The following is a 6,682-nucleotide window of genomic DNA, read 5'->3' as shown; positions in this document are numbered from 1 at the left end:
TTTACTGTGTCCTGTAAGTTTTAGTATGTCATATTTCCATTCTCATTTGTCTCAAATAATTTTTAAATTTCATTTTTAATTTTTTCATTAACCCATTGGTGATTTAGGAACATATTGTTAAATGTTCATGTATTCATAAGGTTTCCAAAGCTTTTCTCCTTGAGTTTTAGTTTTATACTTTGTGGTTGGAAAGATACTTTATATGATCTGTATCTTCTTTTTGTTGTTGTTGTTGTTTTAATTACCCAGAGTAGCTAGTAATTTCTTTTTATTATTATTATTATTATACTTTTAAGTTCTAGGGTACATGTGCATAACCTGCAGGTTTGTTACATATGTATACTTGTGCCATGTTGCTGTGCTGCACCCATCAACTCGTCAGCACCCATCAACTCGTCATTTACATCAGGTATAACTCCCAATGCAATCCCTCCTCCCTTCCCCCTCCCCCATCCCCCCTCCCCATGATAGGCCCCGGTGCTTAAATTTGTTAAGATTCGTTTTATGACTTAATATTATGACCTATACTGGGAAATGTTTTGTGTGCAATTAAGAAGAATGCGTATCCTGAAGCTATTGGATGAAATGTTCTGTACACGTCTCTTAGGTCCATTTGATATGTGGTGCAGTTTTATGTTCCTTTATGCTGATTTTCTGTTTAGATAATCTGTCCCTTGTTGAAAGTGAGGTATTGAAAGTTTCTACTATTACTGTATTTGCAGTCTAACACTCATGTTAGGTCTAGTAATATTTGCTTTATATATTTGGGTGTTCTGGTTTGGTGTGCTTATATATTTTTAATGGCTATATCTTCTTGATGAATTCATTCTATTATCATTATGTAATTTCCTTCTTTGTCCCTTTTTACAGTTTTTGACTTAAAGTCCTCTTTATCTGATGTAACTATAGCTACTGCTTGTTTTTGGCTCTCACTTGCTTGGAATATCTTTTTTTATCCCTTTGTTTTCAATTTATGTTTGTCTTTTACAGTGAGGTGAGTTTTTTGTGGGCAGTATAAAACCAGGTATTTTTTTTTTTTTTAATTCAACTCACCCACACTATACCTTTTAATTACATAATTTAACTTATTTATTTTCAAAGTTATATTAGTAGGTAGGACTTACTCCTGACATTCCAAAAATTGTCTTCTGATTGTAGATCATTTGTTCCTTTCTTCCTCTCTTGTAGATTTCCTCTATGATTTCGTAGTTTTCTGCAGTACTAAACTGCTTTCTTTCTTTTCCTCGTTTGTACATTTGCTGTAATTTTCTTTATGGTTACCATGTGGCTAATACAAAAAGTCTTGTTTTAATAGACTACTTTAAGCTGAAAACAACTTCATTTTGGTTGCAAAAATATACTGTAGACTTTCATCCCACACAGATCATTTATATTCTTGTTGCCCTAATTTACATTTTCATTCATAGTGTGTTTCTTAGTCACTGATTGTAGCTATTTTTTTGGACCATTTTGATGTTAAATATTTATACTAGAGATTTGAAAGTGTTACAGAGCACCATTTCAGCTCTAAGATATTCTGAGAATATTTATGAATTTAACTATACTGATGAGTTTCATACTTTCATGTGTTTTCATAATACATATTATTATTTTGTTTCCAATTATAGCAGTATTTTAAACATTTTATATGAGGTCACGGTGTCATGATTTTGCTGGGGTAGGATCACGAGGTTGGTTGCTGGTCTGGGGACATGAGAGGATGTCTGTGCAGCAGTCTTTTTAGGGTGCAGGGCTGCCACCAGAATAGCTCTCATGCCAGGCATGAGCACATTTGAGCCAGGCTGCCATGCATCATTGTCTTTGGAGGCAAGGCTGCCCCCGAGGTGTCTATAAGACTGGCTGTAGAAACAAACACGTGGAGGCCAGGGTGACTATTAGACATCACTGTGCAGGTTCACCTGTTTTCCTGGTGAATAGTAGGCCTTATGAGTTGGGAGGCCAGTGTCTCAGTCGTTCTTTGGGGCTAGGCTCTGGGAGGCCTGGGTAGTGGTGTTGCAGCTACCCCTCTTGAACACAGTGGAATGATGATGGGACCTCAGAGATGGAGGTGTTCAGTGGCTATTGGCTCCCTAGGCAAAATACACTCCAGCTGCAGCTCTGGTTTGTAAAGGGCACCATGCCAAAGAAGCTTAGGTTGCCAGGGTGGGGACTGCAAAGAGAGTTTCTATTCTGGGACAATGCAGTCCTTTGGACTCTTAATTGTACAAACTGGATTCTGGGGCTGTGAGGACTGAGACTCCCTCCGATAGATGAATGTTTGCATTTTCTTTTTTTTTTTTTTTTTTTTTTTGAGTCGGAGTCTCGCTCTGTTCCCCCCCTGGAGTGCAGTGGCACAATCTCGGCTCACTGCAAGCTCCGCCTCCCGGGTTCACGCCATTCTCCTGCCTCAGCCTCCTGAGTAGCTGGGACTACAGGCGCCCGCCACCGCGCCCGGCTAATTTTTTGTATTTTTAGTAGAAACGGGGTTTCACCGTGGTCTCGATCTCCTGACCTTGTGATCCGCCCGCCTCGGCCTCCCAAAGTGCTGGGATTACAGGCGTGAGCCACCGCGCCCGGCGAATGTTTGCATTTTCAACAGTGATGTGAACCATTGAGGGTCCTCAGCTTTTTTTTTTTTTTTTTTTTTCCTATAAAATAGTCCCTCTTGGCTTCAAACCAAACATATCAGGGGAAACAGTGGCAGAGGCAGGATGCTGCTTTCCTCTCTATGATGTATCCTGGGCTTCCATGCTCTACATGGATTTCACTGCTCCCCTGGTGCTCTTCCATAACTCCAGTTGAAATATAGTTGTTTGTTGTCCTGTTCCCTTTCTGTGGGGAGAATGAGAAACAGGTAATTCTAGTTGGCCATCTTGCTGATGTCACTCTTTCTTTCTTAAAAGGTACCTCAGAGTACCTAATGATCAAATGACTTAGAGACACATTCATCAATAAATAAACATAGAATAGAGATAGTAAGGGCCAGGCGTGGTGGCTCACGCCTGTAATCCCAACCACTTTTGGAGGCCAAGGTGGGCTGATCACCTGAGGTCAGGAGTTTAAGACCAGCCTGGCCAATATGGCAAAACCCCATCTCTACAAAAATACAAACATTAACCAGGCATGATGGCGGGTGCCTGTAATCCCAGACACTTGGGAAGCGGAGGTGGGAGAATCGCTTGAACCCAGGAGGCGAGGTGGTAGTGAGCCGAGATCATGCCTCTGCACTCCAGCCTGGGCGACAGAGCAAGCAAGACAAAGCTTAAATAAGCAAATAAACAAGAAATAGTAAGTCTTTAATGTCTTAATTACAGTCAAATTTACTCAGTAGATTACTAGAAAGCATACCAGATTTGTCTTCATGTATCTAGTTATTTGACCTATTTTAATTACTTACATATTAAATGTTACCTTGATTATTTCATTATAATGAATATTTTCTCAGAATTTTTTTCTGAGATGTAACAAGATTTCAGATTCAATAATCTTAGTAAAGCATTAAGTTTTATTATTTTACTTATTTGAATTTAATTTCTTTATGTTCTCTCTCTCTCTCCCCTGCCTTCCCACCCCCCGTCTCCCTAAATAAGAGCATCTCAGGAATATTATTTGCCTAAGATTCAGGATGGGATGAGAATATATTTTATAAGCTTACAGTTAAAACTGGGAGATTTAGGACAAAATGTGGAGCACTACTAATCATTATTATTGTATGACAGACACAAGCAGGGACTGCCCTAGAAATACTGGTATACATTATGACTCCAGTTAAAGACACAACGGACAGAAGAATTTGGCTATCACCAAAAAGTTTTACCTAGACAATCAGATATTTGATTCTACAGAAAAATTGCCAATAAGAACAAAATTTTTACAGTGAAGATATGATCCCCATTAATGATGATACCCATTCACATGGCCACATTTTATCAAAAACATAGTCTATCTTAATCTCTGGGACTTTAATATTCTCTATATAGTTTCTATTACATTATTATTATTAAAGAGATGCATTTTAAGCATATTTATAGATTTGTGAAAGGAGAAATTAAATATCATATACTTTAAATACCATCCACTTTCCATGAGCATCTGAAACAAAAGGATTATAAATGTGACTCCTATTCTTTGCCTGAGAACAATATTCATTTGAAAATTCTACAAATGCTACATTTACCAGGTTGACAATGATAAGTAACTGATGAACGAACAGATAAAAGCTATTTTTTCTTTTGAAAATTGAATATACTGCTCATATTATGGAAGGAATTTAAAAGAAGAGAGATAAAAAGACATTGCAGAAACAGAGAAAATACCAATGCATAAAATGTTGCTTTAGGATGTTCTGTGATTATTGTAATATACACAGAAATTGTGAATTAGTGGGAAATTTTGTTCATAAACAAATTTTGTATTCAACTTTGAGTATTCTAGACAAATCTCATTTATTTACCCTGACTACGGTTCTCAGTCTCTATTTTCATGTACCCCTAAATGCTTATTATGCTTGTAAATCATAATCACCATATAAAAGACACTAGTGCATTTTATATTCATATCAACATTCTTTATTTGGCAATATCCTTTCTTTCATTCTTTAAATTTTATTTAAAATCTTAATAAATGTTTTAATCTTAACCAACTTCCTTTCACTCTAAACAACTAGACCCTGGATATTTTAATATTACAAAACTTTGAGCAACACCCATTTTCATTACATTATCCAAAATTTTATGGTGTGTCTGGATATCAGGTGCTGTTTCTATATCAGAGAGCCGTAATAAAGACAATACAAAATAAAATCTCACCCCTCTTGAAGCTTGTAGTGTATGGACCAATCAAGTGGGCTTTGTTTTTCTGTTTCCTGTAGTTAAAAGAAGTATTAAATCATTCCTTTTTTATACTCGTATTCAACAAATATCATATTTTCACGATATTAATCAAACTCATGTATGTTTACCTAAAATTTAAAGCATTTTAGCACTTTCTACCGACACTTAAGTAATAATTTTCAACAAGCAGTTTTTTTAGTAAGAATTTTTTATAAGTTTTTTTTTTTAAATAAAATAAATAAATTACGTTCCACAGGGAAGATAAGTTTGTAAAGACAGCCTGTTGTCTTAGGTTTTATCATGTCTTAATAACTAAAATGAGAATATCAGATTAGACACAGGTACTAATTCTATCAAGTCTTCTTGAGTGAGAAGTAAAGCAGTATATTTCACAGATATTCAACACCCTCAGAAAAGGAAAAACTATAGTACTTAACATAGATTACAAAGGCTTCCATCAATACATTCTTTTTTCTCTCTCCTAACTCATTCCTTTCTGCCTTCCCCAGCAGCATGTCACATTTTATGCTACAAATGTATTGAAGCTCTTTGAATCCTTTGTAGTTCTGATATATAATGTAATCTTTTAAGGTTCAGAACTTTATGTGTGTTTCCTCTGACAAAGTGAAAAACTACATTAACACATATGTACACACATACACATACACAAATACAAATAATCATTACTGGCCTGACACATTTTAGCATATGCATACTTTAATTCCAGATATATGCTAATGTTTCCATAGTGTCGTGTACTAGCATTTTCATAGCATTTTTGCACTGTATTTGCATGTTTTCCTTTATCTGTTTGAATCTGTAGTGAACTTTCAGGCCTGTGACACACAACTTCATATCTACCTTATTCACAATGTGCCTTCTGGACTTGCTACTTGTTTTCATATAACTCTCTATGCAAATGATGGAAACTTAAGTCACAAGCTCCTTTATTATGCTCAGTAGAATGTTCTAAAATTACCAGCCTTCTTTGGAACATCAAATATCTAGTCACTGGAAATATGAGCTAATCTATAGCTATTCATTCTTCACATATAAGAATCAACAGAAAACTGGAGAAAAATTAAGCATGTTATATTATTATTATTGATTTTAGTTACAGATATAGTATGAGGATATTTATATTTGGAATTACAAACCTATTTTAAACGTGTCAAGAAATGCAAACATTTTAACATCCATATTGCAAATAATACTTCAATGTGGATGCTTTTAATCTGTGTTTTTAAGAGATTCTAAAGAGATGTTTAGTGACCGCCATGGCTATACATAAGCCTATGTATATTTTGATGAGCAGATAAATTTAAAATGTATAAAATCTGAGTGAGATTTATCAAAAAACATATTTGCCTACACGTTGGACCATTATATATTATTATTATTATTATTTTTTGCAGTTTTAAGATTTAATAGAGTGAAATAGAGCTCCCATACAAAGGGAGGGGACCCAAAGCGGCTTGCCGTTGCCGTCTTGAATGCCTGGGTTTATATCCCGATCATTGTCCCTCCTGCTGTGCGCTCAGGCAATAGATGATTGGCTATTCCTTTACCTCCTCTTTTTGCCTAACTAGCATTTTAGTGAGCTCTCTTTACTATCTGATTGGTCGGATGTGAACTAAGTTGCAAGCCCCGTGTTTAAAGGTGGAAGCGATCACCTTCCCAGCTAGGCTTAGGGATTCTTAGTTGGCCTGGGAAATCCAGCTAGTCCTGTCTCTCAGTCCCCCTCTCAGCAGGAAAACCCAAGTGCTGTTGTGGGGGCTGGCCAAAGACTGCTCTAACTGCTTCCTGATGAATTGGAGCATAGTAGGGGTTGTGCAGTTGAGATTTCCTCA

The 6,682-nt window shown here is 36.3% G+C and overlaps 1 long non-coding RNA gene across 1 annotated transcript; it reads right to left on the bottom strand.

The window, feature by feature from the left end:
- Positions 1 to 2,541: 2,541 nt before the first annotated feature.
- LOC103884427 lies at positions 2,542 to 6,203 on the bottom strand. The gene is made up of 3 exons (XR_647018.4): positions 5,694 to 6,203; positions 4,809 to 4,864; positions 2,542 to 2,832 (listed from the first exon to the last, which is right to left on the bottom strand). It is a non-coding gene; the product is annotated as an uncharacterized LOC103884427 (long non-coding RNA).
- Between the last annotated feature and the right edge of the window lie 479 nt (positions 6,204 to 6,682).

The sequence above is a fragment of the Papio anubis genome, chromosome 3 (assembly GCF_008728515.1).
Source record: "Papio anubis isolate 15944 chromosome 3, Panubis1.0, whole genome shotgun sequence".
In the NCBI taxonomy this organism is placed as follows: Eukaryota; Metazoa; Chordata; class Mammalia; order Primates; family Cercopithecidae; genus Papio; species Papio anubis.
Note: the sequence above shows the minus strand (reverse complement) of the source record. Positions and strands in the feature narration are given on the sequence as shown.